This window comes from Lutra lutra, chromosome 4, assembly GCF_902655055.1.
Source record: "Lutra lutra chromosome 4, mLutLut1.2, whole genome shotgun sequence".
NCBI classification, from domain to species: Eukaryota; Metazoa; Chordata; class Mammalia; order Carnivora; family Mustelidae; genus Lutra; species Lutra lutra.
This window is the reverse complement of record NC_062281.1, coordinates 186,052,996-186,071,561: the sequence shown is the minus strand read 5'-3', so window position 1 is coordinate 186,071,561 and position 18,566 is coordinate 186,052,996. Positions and strand designations below refer to the sequence as shown.

The following is an 18,566-nucleotide window of genomic DNA, read 5'->3' as shown; positions in this document are numbered from 1 at the left end:
AGCTCGCTCCAAACTGCACATAGGCAAACAAATGCTTAACTTCAGACCCCATCATCTGCCCTATAAACATGGCCTTTCTGCAATGCTCAACTGGAAGTCTCACCTGTGGGGAGGACAACCACTCAGGCCTCTCAATCGGGATTCCACCCTGGCTGTCTCTATGGGGTTTCCCCGCTGATGAGGTTAGGTTTTTAAATCCCCAATTTGAGGTAACTCTTATTCTTTACTGCTTACTACTACTGTCCTCACCTATACACAGATTTCCCTTTCTTCTTTCTGTTTCTATTAGATTTTTATAATCTCAATACGTGTGTCCTTAACCCCCATCCCCCCACCCCAGCCTTTGGAACTGAGAGATGGCTGCTGTGAATCTTGTTTTCAGAACAGTCAGGCAAAGAACGACGGGGAAGCTGTAAGCTGGTCAGTCCTCACTGCTCATAAGCACAAAAACATTCGAGCTCTAGCAAGTCAGGGTTAACAAGTCCTTGGTGACCGCCTCAGATACCCAGCACAGACACTGTGGGGGTTTGACCCCTCAGGGGAGTGCTCAATGTCTTCCAGTGAAGACCACTCTAGATCTACCCTAGCAAAACCTAAAAAGAGCTCAAAAACCATGAAACTGATCAGCAGGCAAGCCAAAATGTCTGAGAATACACTTGTTAAAAATAGGCAACAAAACCCAGATACTCATCCAACACCCAACCGAAGAGTACTACATGTGCCAAAAGACAAAACAAAAACAAAACCATACTAAAAGTTAGTCACAGGACCAAACTTGGAATGGCAGATGGAACTGAAAGATGAGGATAAAACTTTGAAAATGTTATCTTTGAGAACTTAAAAAGAAACCTAACTGAAATAGAGAAAGAAATGGAAAATATTTAAAAGAAACTTCTAGGAAGGAAAAATACAATATATGAAATGAAAACATCACAGGGTGCCTGGTAGCTCAGTCAGTTAACGGTGCCTTTGATTCAGGTCTGGGGCTCCCTGTTCAGCAAGAGCCTGCTTCTCTCTCTCGTGCCTGCCGCTCTGCCTACTTGTGCGCTCTCTCTCTCTGTCAAATACATTGATAAAGTCTTTAAAACATATATTTGTATAAAAAAAGAAAATATCACTGCATGCAACTAATGGAAGATTAGAGCATGCAGAAGAAAATTTTCAGTTGAAATATAAGACCCAGGGGCGCCTGGGTGGCTCAGTGGGTTAAGCCGCTGCCTTCGGCTCAGGTCATGATCCCAGGTCCTGGGTTCGAGCCCCACATCGGGCTTTCTGCTCAGCAGGGAGCCTGCTTCCTCCTCTCTCTCTGCCTGCCTCTCTGCTTACTTGTGATTTCTCTCTGTCAAATAAATAAATAAAAATCTCAAAAAAAAAAAAAAAAAAAAAGAAATATAAGAACCAGCAACACAAACTAACCAAAATGAAACACGCAGGGGAAAAAGACAGAAAAAAATTAACAAAGCCTCATTAAGACAATATGAGACAGTCTAACACACACATAATTGGAATCCTAATGGAATAGAGGGGAGGGGCCAGATAATCAGATAAAGTTTTTAAAAAATAAAGGAGAGAATTTTTCCCAATCTCATGAAAACTATAAACCCAGAGACCCAAAAATCTGAACAAACCAAGCAGGATAAACACTTACACAGAGACAAAATCACACCAAAGCATATCATAATCAAGTTGCTGAAAACCAGTGATAATGACTGTCAGGAACTATGAATGCCGGAAGAAAAAGAAATGGCATCTTTAAAGCACTGAAAGAAAAAAAATCAACTTGGAATTCTATATGCATGAAAATATCCTTGGAGGGCGCCTGGGTGGCTCAGTGGGTTAAAGCCTCTGTTTTCGACTCAGGTCATGATCTCAGGGTCCTGGGATAGAGTCCCGCATCAGGCTCTCTGCTTAGCAGGGAGCCTGCTTCCCTCCCTCTCTCTGCCTGCCTCTCTGCCTACTTGTGATCTCTCTCTGTCAAATAAATAAAATCTTTAAAAAAAAAAAAAAAAAGAAAAAAAGAAAATATCCTTGGAAATAAAAGTGCAGGGGGCACCTGGCTGGCTCAGTTGGAAGAGTATGTAACTCTTCATCTCAGGGTCATGAGTATGAGGCCTACATGGGACGCAGATTACATAAATACAATTTTTAAAAAAAGAAAAAACTGAAATAAAAATATTTTCAGACAGACAAGGTGGAAAGAACATAACACCAATACACCTGCATGACAAGAAATGTTAAAGGTAGAAGGATGGTATCAGCTAAAAATTTGAATATACACAAGAAATGAAGAGCACAGGAAATCATATGCAATTAAATATAAAAGACTTCCAGGGGTGCCTGGGTGGCTCAGTGGGTTAAAGCCTCTGCCTTAGGCTCAGGTCATGATCCCAGAGTCCTGGGATCTAGCCCTGCATCGGGCTCTCTGCTCAGCGGGGGGCTTGCTTCCCTTCCTCTCTCTGCCTGCCTCTCTGCCTGCTTGTGATCTGTCAAATAAATAAATAAAACCTTTTAAAAAAATAAAAAATAAATAAAAGACTTCCATTTTATCGCTTTAAAAATCTCCTTAAAAGGTAACTGTTTAGGTGCCAGGTGGCACAGATCATTAAGCATCCAACTCTTAAGTTTAGGCTCAGGTTGTGATCTCATGAAATTGGTCCTGCATTGGGCTTCAGGGTTTGCTTGGGATTCTCCCTCCCTCTCCCTCTGCCCCTTCCGCTGGTGCTCTCTCAAGTAAACAAATAAATCCTTAAAAAAAAAAAAAGTGTCTAAAGCAAAAATAAGGGGCACCCAGGTGGCTCAGTTGGTAAAGTATCTGCCTTTGGCTCAGGTCATGACCCCAGGGTCCTGGGATTGAGGCACACATTGGGCTTCTTGCTCAGCAGTGAGTCTGTTTCTACCTCTCCCTCTACCCACCCCTCTGCCTGCTCTAATAATAAATTAAAATCTTTTAAAAAATAAACAGTGAAAATAATGTAGTTTAAGATTCACAACATAGGGGCGCCTGGGTGGCTCAGTGGTTAAAGCCTCTCTGCCTTTGGCTCAGTTCATGATCTCAGGGTCCTGGAATCGAGCCCTGCACCGGGCTCTCTGCACAGCAGGGAGCTTGCTTCCTCCTCTCTCTCAGCCTGACTCTCTGCCTACCTGTGATCTCTGCCTGTCAAATAAATAAATAAAATCTTTAAAAAGAAAAAAAAAAAAAAGATTTACAACATAAATAGGAATAAAAGGGCGCCCGGGTGGCTCAGTGGATTAAAGCCTCTGCCTTCGGCTCAGGTCATGATCCCAGGGTTCTGGGATTGAGTCCCGCATCGGGCTCTCTGCTCAGCAGGGAGCCTGCTTCCCCTTCTCTCTCTGCCTGCCTCTCTGCCTACTTGTGATCTCTGTCTGTCAAATAAATAAATAAAAATCTTTAAAAAAAAAAAAAAAAGGAATAAAATGCATATTGTGGAGGCGCCTGGGTAGCTCAGTTCGTTGAGCGACTGACTCCTGATTTTGGCTTGGGTCAGGATCTCTGGGTTGTGAAATTGAAACATCAAGTTCCGGGGCGCCTGGGTGGCTCAGTGGGTTGAGCCGCTGCCTTCGGCTCAGGTCATGATCCCAGGTCCTGGGTTCGAGCCCCGCATCGGGCTTTCTGCTCAGCAGGGAGCCTGCTTCCTCCTCTCTCTCTGCCTGCCTCTCTGCTTACTTGTGATTTCTCTCTGTCAAATAAATAAATAAAATCTTTAAAAAAAAAAAGAAAAAGAAACATCAAGTTCCATGCCCCGGCTCCTATCACCCTCTTGTGCATACATGCACTCTCTCTTGCTAAAGAAATAAAATCTTTTTTGGGGGCGCTTCGATGGCTCAGTCATTAAGTATCTGCCTTTAGCTCAGGTCATGATCCCAGGGTCCTGGGATTGAGCCCTCCATCAGGCTCCCTGCTCAGCAGAGAGCCTGCTTCTCTCTCTCCCGCTGCCTACTGCTCTGCCTACTTGTGCTCTCTCTCTGTGTCAAATAAATAAAGTCTTTAAAAAAAAAGAAATAAAATCTTTTTAAAACTTTATAATGTATGTTGTGGACTGTGATAAATTAGCAGTATATATTATGAATGCTAAAACCATACATGTGCACACGTGAGGTGTAGCCAATAAGCCAATAGTGAAAATAAAATGGAATACTAAAAAATATTCAAGTACTTAATCCAGAAGAATGTAGGAAAAGATATAAGGAACAAAGCACAGGTGGTACAAAGAAAAAAATAGAAAAACAGTAAGTTAAAATCTGTATAAAAACATATTAAGTATATATGGTCTAAAGACTCCAGTAAAAAAAAACAGAGATTATCAGACTGAATAATAAACCAATACCTATGGGGTGGCTGGGTGATGAACACTGGGGAAGGTATGTGCTATGGTGAGTGCTGTGAATTGTATAAGACTGATGAATCATAGACCTGTACCCCTGAAACAAATAATACATTATATGCTAATTTTTTTAAAAAAAGAAAAATTATCAGGACAGAAACTAAGTATGATAATAAAACTAAGTGCTTGTATTTATGTTTAAAAAAAATCTTTAAAAATGTGTATACTGGGCGCCTGGGTGGCTCAGTGGGTTAAGCCGCTGCCTTCGGCTCAGGTCATGATCTCAGGGTCCTGGGATCGAGTCCCGCATCGGGCTCTCTGCTCAGCAGGGAGCCTGCTTCCTCCTCTCTCTCTCTGCCTGCCTCTCTGTCTACTTGTGATCTCTCTCTGTCAAATAAATAAAAATAAAATCTTTAAAAAAAAAATGTGTATACTGTCAATAAGAGCTGCAAAATACAGGAAGGAAAAAAGAAAACAAAAAACAAACCCAAGACCCGAAAATCAGTTAAAGATGAATATGTTATTTACTTGTCAAATGAGAAGATGTATAGAAATTGCTTCAAGGGGCGCCTGGGTGGCTCAGTGGGTTAAAGCCTCTGCCTTCGGCTCAAGTCATGATCCCAGGGTCCTGGGATCGAGCCCCCATCTTCCTCTCTCTCTGCCTGCCTCTCTCTGCCTACTTGTGATCTCTCTCTGTCAAATAAAGAAAAAGGTCTGACCAAACTCTGTGCACTAATTCAGGGCATACTACTGAGGGGTTGCTGAGAACAGCGGCAAAACTGTGATGCGGCTGAAAGAATCCTCAAAACAAAGGTGCCACAGTAGTCAGGAGAATGTACAGAAATACTTCATATACATATGAATAAAATTAGACTGGAAAGAAAAGTATATCTTGGAATCACAATTACCTGAAAAAGCTCTATTTAAAATTTTTTTTAAAGATTTTATTTATTTGACAGAGATCACAAGTAGGCAGAGAGGCAGGCAGAGAGAGAGGGAGGCAGGCTCCCCGCTGAGCAGAGGCTGGATCCCAGAACCCTAGGATCATGATCTGAAGGCAGAGGCTTTAACCCACTAGGCCACCCAGGCGCCCCTCTATTTAAATTTTTTAGTTCTATTGAAGCATTTCTTTAAAAAGTCTTCATTTCCTTAGCTATAAAATGTGAGTAATAGGGATGCCTGGGTGACTTAGTGGATTAAAGCCTCTGCCTTCCACTCAGGTCATGAAATCAGGGTCCTGGGATTGAGCCCCGCATAGGGGTCTCTGTGCAGCAGGGAGCCTGCTTCCTCCTCTTTCTCTGCCTGCCTCTCTACCTACTTGTGATCTCTGTCAAATAAATAAATAAATAAAATCTTTTTTTAAAAATGTGAGTAATAATACCTATCTCATAAAAACATTGTGAGGATTAAATGCTTTAATGCATGTAAAGTCTTTGAAAAGAATAAGGCATATACAGGAAATACATTTTTTTGTACTTTGTTTCACATTTCTATTTGCAGAAGTATGGTTAAAGTACAACATTTTAAACAATCAGTAGTGAAAGTAAATTTGTTTTACCATATATACTAATTTTTTAAAAGATTTTATTTATTTATTTGACAGAGAGACAAAGAGGGAGGGAGAGAGCATAAGCCAGGGGGAGAGGCAGAGGGACAAGCTGACTCTCCACTAACCAGGGAATCCGACGCGGGGTTTGGACCTGAGCCGGAGGCAGACATTCAACTGACTGAGCCACCCAGGAGTCCCATATATACCAATTTACCAGAAGATGTGTTTCCTTTGAGGAAAGCTGTATATTCTACAGATTAGATGTATTTTGTATGTAGAATGTATATTTTACATTAGATGAATCAATGTTCTTACTAAGCACAAAAATGTAAATATACTGGGCTTTACTTTAAACTGATATGGAAAATAGTGTGCCCTATATTATTACATAGGAAGGCAAAAATCATTCAAAGAAAAAGTTGCACCCTACATTCACTTACACCAAGAGTTTCTAAGCCTAGCAAAGAAATTTCCACTGAAAGTATTGCCACATATGAGGTCCAAAAGGAGATAAAACAGTCTGGCCAGGATCGTCTGGTTTCACTTGATTTTGTTTCCAATGTGCATATAATGCTTTAGTCAGCTCCTCTGGAGATGTCTTTGCACACAAGGCATACACAGAAAAATAATAATTATGTGTGTACATATCCGTCTCTTTAATTGGCAATTAAAAACCTCATACTGTTTTCTTAAAATTTCCTAAAACTATTTTTCCTCATGTAACACGTATTGCTTGATTTCCAAATCATTTTAGAATTCCTAGTTTCACTTTGATAGAAGACTTCGTTATCGTCACTCTGTACAAATAATATTCCTACTTCTACCAGAGTAGAATATTTTATATGTAAATAAAAATGTTCTTTTTTAGGGGCAGCTAGGTGGCTCAGTGGGTTAAAGTCTCTGCCTTCGGCTCAGGTCGTAATCTCAGGGTCCTGGGATCGAGCCCTGCATCGGGCTCTCTGCTCAACAGAGAGCCTGCTTCCCCCTTCTCTCTCCCATCCAAGTACTAACCAGGCCCAACCCTGCTTAGCTTCCGAGATCAGACGAAATCCGGCACATTCAGGGTGGTATGGCCGTAGACCCCTGCCTCCCTCTACCTGCCTCTCTGCCTACTTGTGATCTCAGTCTGTCAAATAAATAAATAAAATCATTTTTTAAAATCCTTTTAAATTTACAAAAGCAAAGAATTTTCTAATTGTAAGTCCTTTACAAATAATTAGTATGGAAACGATATTTATTGATAAAGTAAATCTAGGCAATGCTCATTTGTTTGTATTACACTTGGAGAGAAAATATATTCTCTTATTTTCCTCCAAAATGATCTGTAGTTGACTTCCTGACTAAAGTATTCCAATTCAGGAAGCCCTAATACAACAAAAACCTTCTTTTAAAATCAGCTTAGGTATAAATTCTGTTTATAAAATGCAGCAATACTTGAGGGAAGCCTAGAGTTATAGTTCTAAGTGTTTATTTTAATGTTATAAAGAAAAGCTTACTTAACTAAAACAGATTACTACAATTATCTTCATTATTACTTCTTATTTACATTAGTGCTACAGCCAGAACCAGGAGCTATTTGCAAACTTAACTGAAGGAAAAAAAAGTATTCTTCAGACTTTAAACAACACAGTTACACCAAATTCTACAAATGTTTGTTTCTCCCAGAATCAGATTTAGAAGGAAATGCAAAATCATATACATGCATACGTCCATATAGTGAGAGAGAGAGACACACACACACATATTTATGGGGAGTGGGGAAAAGCTTAAGATTTAGATATTACAAAAGTTATTACTACTCACATTCACCTGCAGTGGTACTAATTTCAAATTTGTAATGATCGAAATGTTGGTCATTTACATGCAAAGCTGCAAAGAGTCACCAGGACTCTTCTATTTTAAAATTTCACGTTTTCTAGTCAGAATGGACACTGGTAGTTTTTCACATGGCTGAGCCCCCTCTGCTGGTTTAGCAGCAGTAGTTGTCCAAAACTTAGTTTGTGGCACAACTGAATGCATTTTCATTAAATTAATGAAATAAGGGGCACTTGGGTGGCTCAGCTGGTTGAGCATCCAACTCTTGATGTCAGCTCAGGTCATGATCTCAGGTCCTGGGATCAAGCCCGCATCCGGCTCCCTGCTCACCTGGGAGTCAGCCTGTTTCCATTGCCCTCTGTCCCTCCCCACCTCAAATAAATAAATACATCTTAAAAAAAATTAATGAAATAAATTGCTATTTCATTATATACATATTTCATAGAATGCATATTTTCAGTTTAAAGCAAGTCGCATTAACTTTAGACCTAAAAAGTTGTTAGTAAAAAAAAAAAGTTACGTGTATTAGTAAAGAATGACATGCTTCACCAACTCATTTTTTTTTAGTTATTTATTTTTAAGTAATCTCTAAACTCAATGTGGGGCTTGAACTCAAACCAGAAGATCAACAACTACATACTCTACAACTGAGCCAGTCGGGCACCCCCCTTCACTAACTCATTTTTTACAGTCACAAAAATGACTTCATAAAACAAAATCTTATTTGTACAATACTGCCCATTTAAAAATAAAATAAAATAAAAATAAAAATTGTCAGTTATATTAATATCTACATAATGCTAACACTACATAGTGTTATAAATACATGAATATATAGTAAAATATGCAAACATGCCTGGGAATGATGAACAAAACTCATTATGGTTATTTTTAGAGAGTGATCAAGGCAACTGGAAGGGGAACACAGAGGGTTTCAACTGGTACCTATGTCTTTTATTTTCCTTTAAAAAAAAATCTGGGGGCACCTGGGTGGCTCAGTGGGTTAAAGCCTCTGCCTTCGGCTCGGGTCATAATCTTGGGAGTCCTGGAATCGACCCCCGTGTCAGGCTCTCTGCTCAGCGGGGAGCTTGCTTCTCCCTCTCTCTCTGCCTGCTGACTGCCTACTTGTGATCTCTGTCAAATAAATTAAAAAAAAAAAAAAATCTGAAGCAAATATGGCAAAAGGACAAACCTCATAAAGCTAGTTGAAATGTTAAAAAAAAATTATTGCCTCTAAAAATAATTTTCTGTAAATGTGGTATAAAACATTGCATTTCTTGAAAAAAGAAAAAAGCTAAGAAAATGAAGTATCACTCTTGAATCACTCTCCTGGGTACTTTGAATTAAGTGAGTTAAATATTAGAGTGAAATTAAACTTCAAAGAGAATCAATTTTATGTGTGGGAAAGATGAAACATTGCTAAGAAAGAGGTTTGTTTTTTAAAAAGCAGTAAGAATAAAGAAATATATTACTGGTTACATAAAAATGTGAATATACTTAATGTCACTGAACTATAAACTAAATGGTTAATTTTACGTTATGTATATTTTACTATGACAAAAAAGAAAAGTATCATGAGTCTGGCCAGTTTAAACTGAAGGAAGACAATATTTTACTTACGGATTAAAAACTAAGGATCAGGGACGCCTGGGTGGCTCAGTTGGTTGGACAGCTGCCTTTGGCTCAGGTCATGATCCCGGAGTTCCAGGATCAAGTCCCACATCGGGCTCCCAGCTCCATGGGGAGTCTGCTTCTCTCTCTGACCTTCTCCTCGTTCATGCTCTCTCTCAGTGTCTCTCTCAAATAAATAAAAATAAAATCTTTAAAAAAAAAAAAAACAAAAAACTAAGGATCAAAAAGAAAAAGAAAAAGAAAAAAAAAAAAAACCTAAGGACAAAAATTCCAAGGGGGAACTTCTGCCTAACAGCAGAAATCCAAAACTGAACGCACAGCTGACTGGCACGCTGGTGTAATTCAATCCCAGTCATGGATCAAAAAATATGAAAAATGGCACAAGAGGAAAAAGATTTTTTAAGATTATACTGTCATTATGCCTATGAACAAAGAGAAGTGAAATAGCAAATCTTAAACTTACTCTGAAGAACAAATTTCTGAAAATTTCCAACTTCATCTGTGATCACTATTTTTTTTTTTAAAGATTTTGTTTATTTATTTGACAGACAGAGATCACAAGTAGGCAGAGAGGCAGGCAGAGAGAGAGAGAGGGAAGCAGACTCCCCGCTGAGCAGAGAGCCCGATGCGGGGCTCGATCCCAGGACCCTGAGATCATGACCCGAGCCGAAGGCAGCGGCTTAACCCACTGAGCCACCCAGGCGCCCCTGTTATCACTATTTTGATTCCATAAATTCAGTTTAATTCTTGATGACTATATATTCCCATTGATCTCTACTACCTCTATGACCCCTCATTCTGAGGTTCCTTTCTCCTTTCACAACGTAGAGGTGGCCCCTAAAATTCCATTTTGCATTCTCTTTCCTTGATATATTTTCTCATTTGGCAACCACATGGTTTCGAACATTGCTGCTAAGAATGATTCACTGGACCATGCAATCCTTGAGGTTACAGACTGCTGTGTTCACTTAATATGTCCAGTCAAGGCAGAGTTGATTCAACATTTGTTCAGATGGACAGATGGACGGAGAAGCCAATCACTCCACAACTCATCTTTAGGCCTGATTCCCCTAAATTACACATCCCCATTTTCATATTTCTATTGCCTTCTGGAGAGGTGATGCGAAATTCATATTGAACATTGTTCCAGCCGCCTAATTATCTTCCTGTTTGCCTGACTCAAAACCTAGCAGTCATCTTTCATTTTTCCTTTTCTCTTTCTTCCCACATCTAATCAGTTGTCAAATATCCCATGCATCCGGGGCACCTGGGTGGCTCAGTCAGTTAAGAATCTGACTCTAGGGTGCCTGGATGGCTCAGTGGGTTAAAGCCTCTGCCTTCGGCTCAGGTCATGATCTCAGGGTCCTGGGATGGAGTCCTGCATGGGGCTCTCTGCTCAGCAGGAAGCCTATTTCCTTCTCTTTCTCTGCCTGCCTCTCTGCCTACTTATGATCTCGCTCTCTGTCAAATAAATAAATAAAATTAAAAAAAAAAAAAAAAGAAGAAGAATCTGACTCTTGGTTAAGTGTCTGCCTTTGGCTCAGATCATGATCCCAGGGTCTTGGGACCAAGCCTCACATCAGGCTCCCTGCTCAGTGGGAGGCCTGCTTCTCCCTCTCCCACTCGCCCTGCTTGTGTTCCCTCTCTCAGTGTGTCTCTCTCTATCAAATAAATAAATAAAATCTTAAAAAAAAAAAAAAAGATTTTATTTATTTATTTATTTGACAGACAGAGATCACAAGTAGGCAGAGAGAGAGAGGAGGAAGCAGGCTCCCCGCTGAGCAGAAAGCCCGATGTGGGGCTCGATCCCAGGACCCTGGAATCATAACCTGAGCCGAAGGCAGAGGCTTTAACCCACTGAGCCACCCAGGCGCCCCAATAAATAAAATCTTTAAGAAAAAAAAAAAAAGAATCCAACTCTTGACTTTGGCTCAGGTCGTGATCTCAGGATCATGGGATCAAACCCTGCATCAGGCTTTGCACTCAGCATGGAGTGAGCTTGAGATTCTCGCTCGCACTCCCTCTTCCTCTGCCCCTCCCCTCTTTCTCTAAAACAAATAAATAAATCTTTAACAAACAGAACAGATATACCCCACCTTCACCCTTGTTCCCACTTCTCTCCACTGCTGCCATAGAGGCCCAAATAATCTCTTAACTAATCTATTATAATAAAGAGGAAAAGCTAGTTTTTCCACTGCTTACTCCTTTCTTCTCCAATTTCTCCCTCCTTCTTTTTCTTCTTCTTCTTCTTCTTTTTTTTCTTTTTAAGTAATCTCTACATCCAAAGTGGGGCTCCAATTCATGACCTTGAGATCAAGAGTCCCACACTCTACTGACTGAGCCAGACAGGCACCCCTCCACTCCTCCTCTTTTTTCTTTATTTTATTTAGGATTAATTTCCATTGTGCAAATCTGGATCAAGAACTTTCACCAATCAGGGGATGGGTGAAATAAGCAAATAAGGGATACAAAATTCCAAACATCACAGAGACAAAAGTACAGCATAACAAATATAGTCAGCCTAGCTACAGATGGTGGTGACTACACTTACTGTGGATGAGCACTGAGTAAAGTACATAATCACCAAAGCAACACTGCACACCTGAAACTAATACAACACTGTATGTTAATTATACTTCAGGAAAAAAAAACTTTGATTACTAAATGCCTCTTCTCTAATATTCAAGGTCTTTAGCACTGCATTTTTCTTGTTTATTTCTATTTTATTGTAAAATACATATGACACAAAAAATAACATTTTAATCATTTTAAGTATATACTTCAATGGCATTATGTGCATTCACACTGTATAAACATCACTACTCTCCATCTCCAAAACTTCCTCATCATCCCAAACAGAATCTCCATACTCATTAAGCCAAACGCCCCATTTCTCCCCTCCCCTCAGCCCTCAGTAACCCCTACTCCCATCTCTATGAACTAGACTGCTCATATAAGGTAGAATGACACAGTATTTGTCCTTCTGTGTTTGGCTAATTTCAGTTAGTATAATGCTTTTAATCTTCATCCATGTCGGAGTATGTGTCAGAATTTTGTTCCTTTCTAAGGCTGAATAATGTATTCCACTGTACAGACTATTGTTTTAATAGTGTATTTTAAGGGGCGCCTGGGTGGCTCAGTGGGTTAAGCCGCTGCCTTCGGCTCAGGTCATGATCTCAGGGTCCTGGGATTGAGCCCCACATCGGGCTCTCTGCTCAGCAGGGAGCCTGCTTCCTCCTCTCTCTCTACCTGGCTCTCTGCCTGCTTGTGATCTCTCTCTGTCAAATAAATAAATAAAATCTTTAAAAAAAAAATAGTGTATTTTAATACTCATCTCTCAATGGACCTTTGCACTGTTTTCACCTTTCGGCTACCGTGAATATGCTAAGAATGTTGAGGCACAAATATCTGTCTGAATTCCTGCTTCAGTGCTCATGGATATATACCTAGAAGTGGAATTGCTAGATCATATGTTAATTCAGTATTTAATTTTTTGAGGAACTGGTTTCCACAGCTAACATAACACTTCAAAGTCACCACAATCTGGGTCAAATCTCACTTCCTGTGTGTCTCTCCCACTCCAGCCTAGGCCTCTATCACTCCAACAAACTAAATTTCTGGAAAGCCGATGTTCCCCCTACCTGTGTCTTTTGTCCTTAATGCTCTCTGCATAATTTCATATGTGCAAACCTGCCTATCCATCAAGGCTGCCTCAAGCGCCACCTACTCTAGAAACCATCCCTGCTTTCTCCAACTAAAAGGAATCTCTCTTTCTGAATTCCCTTTAAATTTCCTTCTCACTTTCCACCATATATAATAATCTGGTACACGCATTTCTCATTAAGTATGGGTTACATGTCTAATTATGCATGTACTGCCTTCAGTAACTAGCAGGGAGTAGACAATGAATGAATGAACAGAATGGATCAATGACAAAAGAATAAAGATAAAATAGAACTCAAAATTATCAATCAAGTTGAGGACTGTGAAGGAAAACTAAATCATACCTGTCAAAATCTTTTAAAAACTGTTATCTGGGGGCGCCTGGGTGGCTCAGTGGGTTGAAGCCTCTGCCTTCGGCTCAGGTCATGATCCCAGGGTCCTGGGATCGAGCCCCACATCGGGCTCTCTGCTCAGCAGGGAGCCTGTTTCCTCCTCTCTCTCTGCCTGCCTCTCTGCCTACTTGTGATCTCTGTCAAATAAATAAATAAAATCTTTAAAAGAAAAAAAAAACTGTTATCTGTCAATATTTTAATGCACATGCCAGATGACCCAGATGTTCTACTAGAAATATGTCTGAAGTAAATTTTGGCACAATTGCAAAATGGAAGGTCAACGCAGTACTTTATTGAAAGAAAAAAAAAAGCAAATAAAAAAAACAAACTAAATGTCCATTCACAGGGGAGTAGATAAATTATGATACAATTGTAATCCTAAGCAGCTGTTAAAAAGGAGGTGGAACTACATGTACTAACTTTATATTCTACAACATATTGTGAAATTCCAAAAGCCATTTCTGCCTAAAAGTGTGAGGATGAATTTTTTGTAGCCACAGAAAAAAAATTCATTTCAAACTGTTAAAAATAGTTATCTATGGCAGTTTGTAAAAAGGATTCGCTTATGTGAACTGGTTACAGCAAGCATCTGTTCTTTAATTTTTAAAAATGTCTTCCAAATTTTCAGTAAAACCAACTCAGTTCCAATTTTAAAAAGTAAAAATGCATATTTAAAAGTAGGATATTTTATAGTCTAGTTAAAAAAAAAAAAAAGACACCCAGGAGATTTTATAATATTCCTGCCAAAAACAAATACAATAAAATTAGCAATTTTGTAATGTTCAGAATCAAAGTGCTGAGTGGTTTACATATTACAACTGTATACCTTTAAGTAGGGGGAAAAGCAAACTCTGCATTAATGGGTGTTCTCTAGAGACAACTAAACATCAAGGTTTAATGTTATAGCTAAAATTATTCTAAAATTGTTCAAAACTTGCCAGACTTTTTTGGGCTTTGCTACTTTAAAATTGAGCAAAAGACAACAACAAAAGAATACATAAAGTATGGTTCCATTTATATAAAGCTAAGAAAAAGGTAAAACTAAACTACTGCTTAGAGATATACTTGAAGGTGATAACAGTATCAAGAAAAGCAAGAAAATTATCACAAAAGAGGAACAGTGGTTATTTCCAAGACAGAAATGGATGTCATCAAAGAGGGGTACATTGGAAGTGCTTCTGAGGCACTAGCAATATTCTATTTCTTGACTTGGTTCGTGGTTACACCGGTGTTTGCTTATAGTTATTCTCTGAACACATAGATTTATGCATTCTTCTGAATGTCTCACAACAGTTAAAAATTCAGCTGAACCTAACCTTTAACGCTATTTAATAATAACATGTAAAGTTTCTACAGTTCAACTCTCACTCTAAACATCCGCTCATGTTTCATCTAAAATAGTTTCAGGAGTGCCTGACTGGCTCAGTCAGTGGAGCTTGCCACTCTTGATCTTGGGGTTGTGAGTTCAAGTTCCACGCTGGGTGTGGAGATTACTTAAAAAAATAAAATCTTAGGGACGCCTGGGTGGCTCAGTCGGCTAAGCATCTGCCTTAGCTCAGGTCATGATCCCAGGGTCCTGGAATCACGTCCCACCTTGGGCTCCTTGCTCAGCTGGGGCCCGCTTCTCTCTCTGCCTGCCACTTCCCCTGCTCGGGCAGGTACACACTGGCATGCGCTCTCTCTCTCACAAATAAATAAATAAAATCTTTAAAAAAAAAAAAAAAAAGGAGTATGGATTTGGAATCAGAAATTACTTTCCTTTCTAAATAAATAAATAGATAGATAAATAGATAAATAAATAAAGTCTTAGGGGTGCCTGGGTGGCACCTAAGCACCAACTCTTGATTTCAGCTCAGGTCATATAGAGCCCTACGCTGGGCTTCAAGTTCCATGGTGTGTGTGCTTAAGGATTCTCTCTCTCCCTCTCCCTCTCCCCCGACTTTTGTGTACTCCCTATCAAATAATCTTTTTTAAATAAAATCTTTTAAAATAAATAAAACAGCTTCAGCTAATAGCGCACAGTAAAACCAACCTGCCAAAGGTAAAATGAACAACCCAGTCATCAGGAACTCAGGCAAAAAGGAGGAAATCTCTCACTGGCAATCTGTTAAGGTTCCAATTCTTCTCAAGGTTTTTTTGTTTCATTTGGTTTGTTTGTTTGTTTGTTTTTGCTTCTCAAGTTTTAATGTGGACCTCATTAAACCCCAGGTTTGGATTCAGTAGGCCTGGAGTGGAACCTGACAGCCTGCGTTCTAACCCAGGTGACACCAATGCTGCCAGTCCCCGGACTCAGAGTATAAAGTTCTTAAATAGCCACTAAAATGTGGCTGGTGTCAAAATGACAAAAGAAAAAAAAATGACAAAAGAAAAGAAAAGGAAATCCAAGAGGGAGAGAAACCGTAAGAGACTCAACCACAGGAAACAAACTGAGGCTTGGCGCAGGGGCGGTGGGTGGGGGCAGGGGTGATGGGCTTAGGGAGGGCGCTTGATATAATGAGCACTGGACGGTTATATGCAACTGATGAATCACTAAACTGCACCTCTGAAATTAATAATACACTCTGTGTTAACTACCTGAATTTAAATTTAAAAAAAAAAAAAGGAATCAACAGGTATGGAGAGTCTGTGCCAGCTGCCTTATTTCATTTAATCCTTACCTCAATGCTATGGGGGGCATATTATCACTCATGTTTCACAGATAAGGGTAACAGGGCTCAGATAAATTAATTTGCCCATGATTACACAGCTGTGTAAAAAGACAAGGAACCAGAATTTGAACTGAATTCTATGATTCCATTTTTTAAGAAAGAGACTGTATAAATCAGGGTTTGAAATTAATTTAAAATAATTCTCAAAAAAATAACTATAACATGTTCCAGTTCATATTCTCTTACATACTTTCACCTTCCCCCATTAGTTCATTCTTCAAAATGGCCTTCCTTTTATTGTTACTCCCTCTGCTGTGATGCTGGATATTTGTTATTCACATTTACACCTCTACAGCTAATACTTACCTAACATCTAACTTCCCCGATTCCAGTCTCTGGCCCACCAATTTACTCTGAAGTCTCCAGGAAGGAATTCACTAAAGGTGAGCAAATGAGAAGGGTGGGGAAGTAGAATTCAAAGTACTCTATGATCTCAAGATACTCCTACCAAATCTCTCAGTTTACATAGAGCCAGCTTCCTCACTGACACACAAACACAGTCTAGAAAGAACAGAATACAGTTTGATAATATGCTGTAAGGGAATGGAGATTTTTATTTCTACCTGTATTTTTTTGATGGTTGTGAGAACAAAGGAATTCATGAAAGGTGAATAATCTGTTTATTCCCTAACCTCCAAAAACCTAAAGGACAGTGGCATCTACACACAAAGCAAATCTTTTTTTTTTTTTAAGATTTTATTTATTTATTTGACAAAGAGAGAGACAGCGAGAGAGGGAATACAAGCAGGGGGACGAGGGAGAAGCAGGCTTCCCACCAAGCAGGAAGCCCCATGTGGGGCTCAATCTCAGGACCCTAGGATCATGACCTAAGCTGAAGGGAGATGCTTAACAACTGAGCCACCCAGGCACCCCTCACATAAAGTAAATCTTTATTTAAATCCCCTAGTAAGTAATTTCCCAGAAACTATCAGAAAATAGGGAAGGGTCCAGGAATTTTTTTTAAACAACACTGCAGGGGCGCCTGGGTGGCTCAGTGGGTTAAGCCGCTGCCTTCGGCTCAGGTCATGATCTCAGGGTCCTGGGATCGAGTCCCACATCAGGCTCTCTGCTTAGCAAGAAGCCTGCTTCCCTCTCTCTCTCTCTCTCTCTGCCTGCCTCTCCGTCTACTTGTGATCTCTCTCTGTCAAATAAATAAATAAAATCTTTAAAAAAAAAATAAAAAAAAATAAACAAACACTGCAGCAGATCCAAGTTCAGAAAACCCTCAGTAGTACTTTTAAAACTTAATCTGATGTTCTCATTTATCGTTTTCCTATGTGTTGCGTACTTTACTGAGCAACAGGTTTAAAATATGGGTAATAAAATTTCTATAAAAATATAAAATATTGGGCGCCTGGGTGGCTCAGTGGGTTAAGCCGCTGCCTTCGGCTCAGGTCATGATCTCAGGGTTCTGGGATCGAGTCCCGCATCGGGCTCTCTGCTCAGCGAGAAGCCTGCTTCCCTCTCTCTCTGCCTTCCTCTCCATCTACTTGTGATCTCTCTCTGTCAAATAAATAAATAAAATCTTTAAAAAATATATATAAAATATTATAGCAGGAAAGCTTAGAGATTACTGGGCAACTGAACCCTTATTTTACCAATGAATAGAAACTGAGGTCAGGAAACATGCAACCTCCTAAGATCGTGTAGGTAACCTGGTAGCTAAACAGAACCTATGTCTTTTGTTTTTCTGCTCAGTGCTCCTTCTAACACACCATACCAAAATCTACTTTCAAAAGAGTGGCAGTAAAGCATTACTTATTGCTGTTTATCGAAGACTGACTAGATGAACAAACCCAGCACATCCACACAACAAAGCTGTGACAAAGATGAAGGATTACTGCTGTTCCAATATGGCGTGATCTCCAAGACACAGTAAAAGAGAATAGTGCTGAACCGTGTTACAGAGACCAAACCGGAGTCTCTCACGTCAAGCAGGAGCCTGCGTCAAGCAATGACACAGGCAGTTAAGGTACGGCAGCTAGGAGATATCACCGGGACCAACATCAGCTGACACCCCAGAACCGAAAATGAGCAGAATCAGAGGAGATCTGCAGAGACCCAAAACTGATTAAATCCCTTTAAAGAGGGAAAGATTTGGGCGCCTGGGTGGCTCAGTGGGTTAAGCCGCTGCCTTCGGCTCAGGTCATGATCTCAGGGTCCTGGGATCGAGGCCCGCATTGGGCTCTCTGCTCGGCGGGGAGCCTGCTTCCCTCTCTCTCTCTCTCTCTGCCTGCCTCTCTGTCTACTTGTGATCTCTCTCTGTCAAATAAATAAATAAAATCTTTAAAAAAAAAAAAAAAGAGGGAAAGATTTTGGCAGGAAACTGTCAGACTCTTCAGACCTGGCCCCTTTATGTCTGACCACTTACAAAAGTCAACTGCCACCAATGGTCCGCCCAATGGATCTCTGAACAGAACTGAGACCCTTCCCTGCTTGAACGGAAGGAGCAGTAAATGCCGAG

At 40.0% G+C, this 18,566-nt stretch overlaps 1 protein-coding gene across 1 annotated transcript in view; it reads right to left on the bottom strand.

The window, feature by feature from the left end:
* Window positions 1-18,566, bottom strand: part of FBXO42 (F-box protein 42) — a 107,043-nt gene that overhangs the window by 74,618 nt on the left and 13,859 nt on the right. The window lies entirely within an intron of this gene.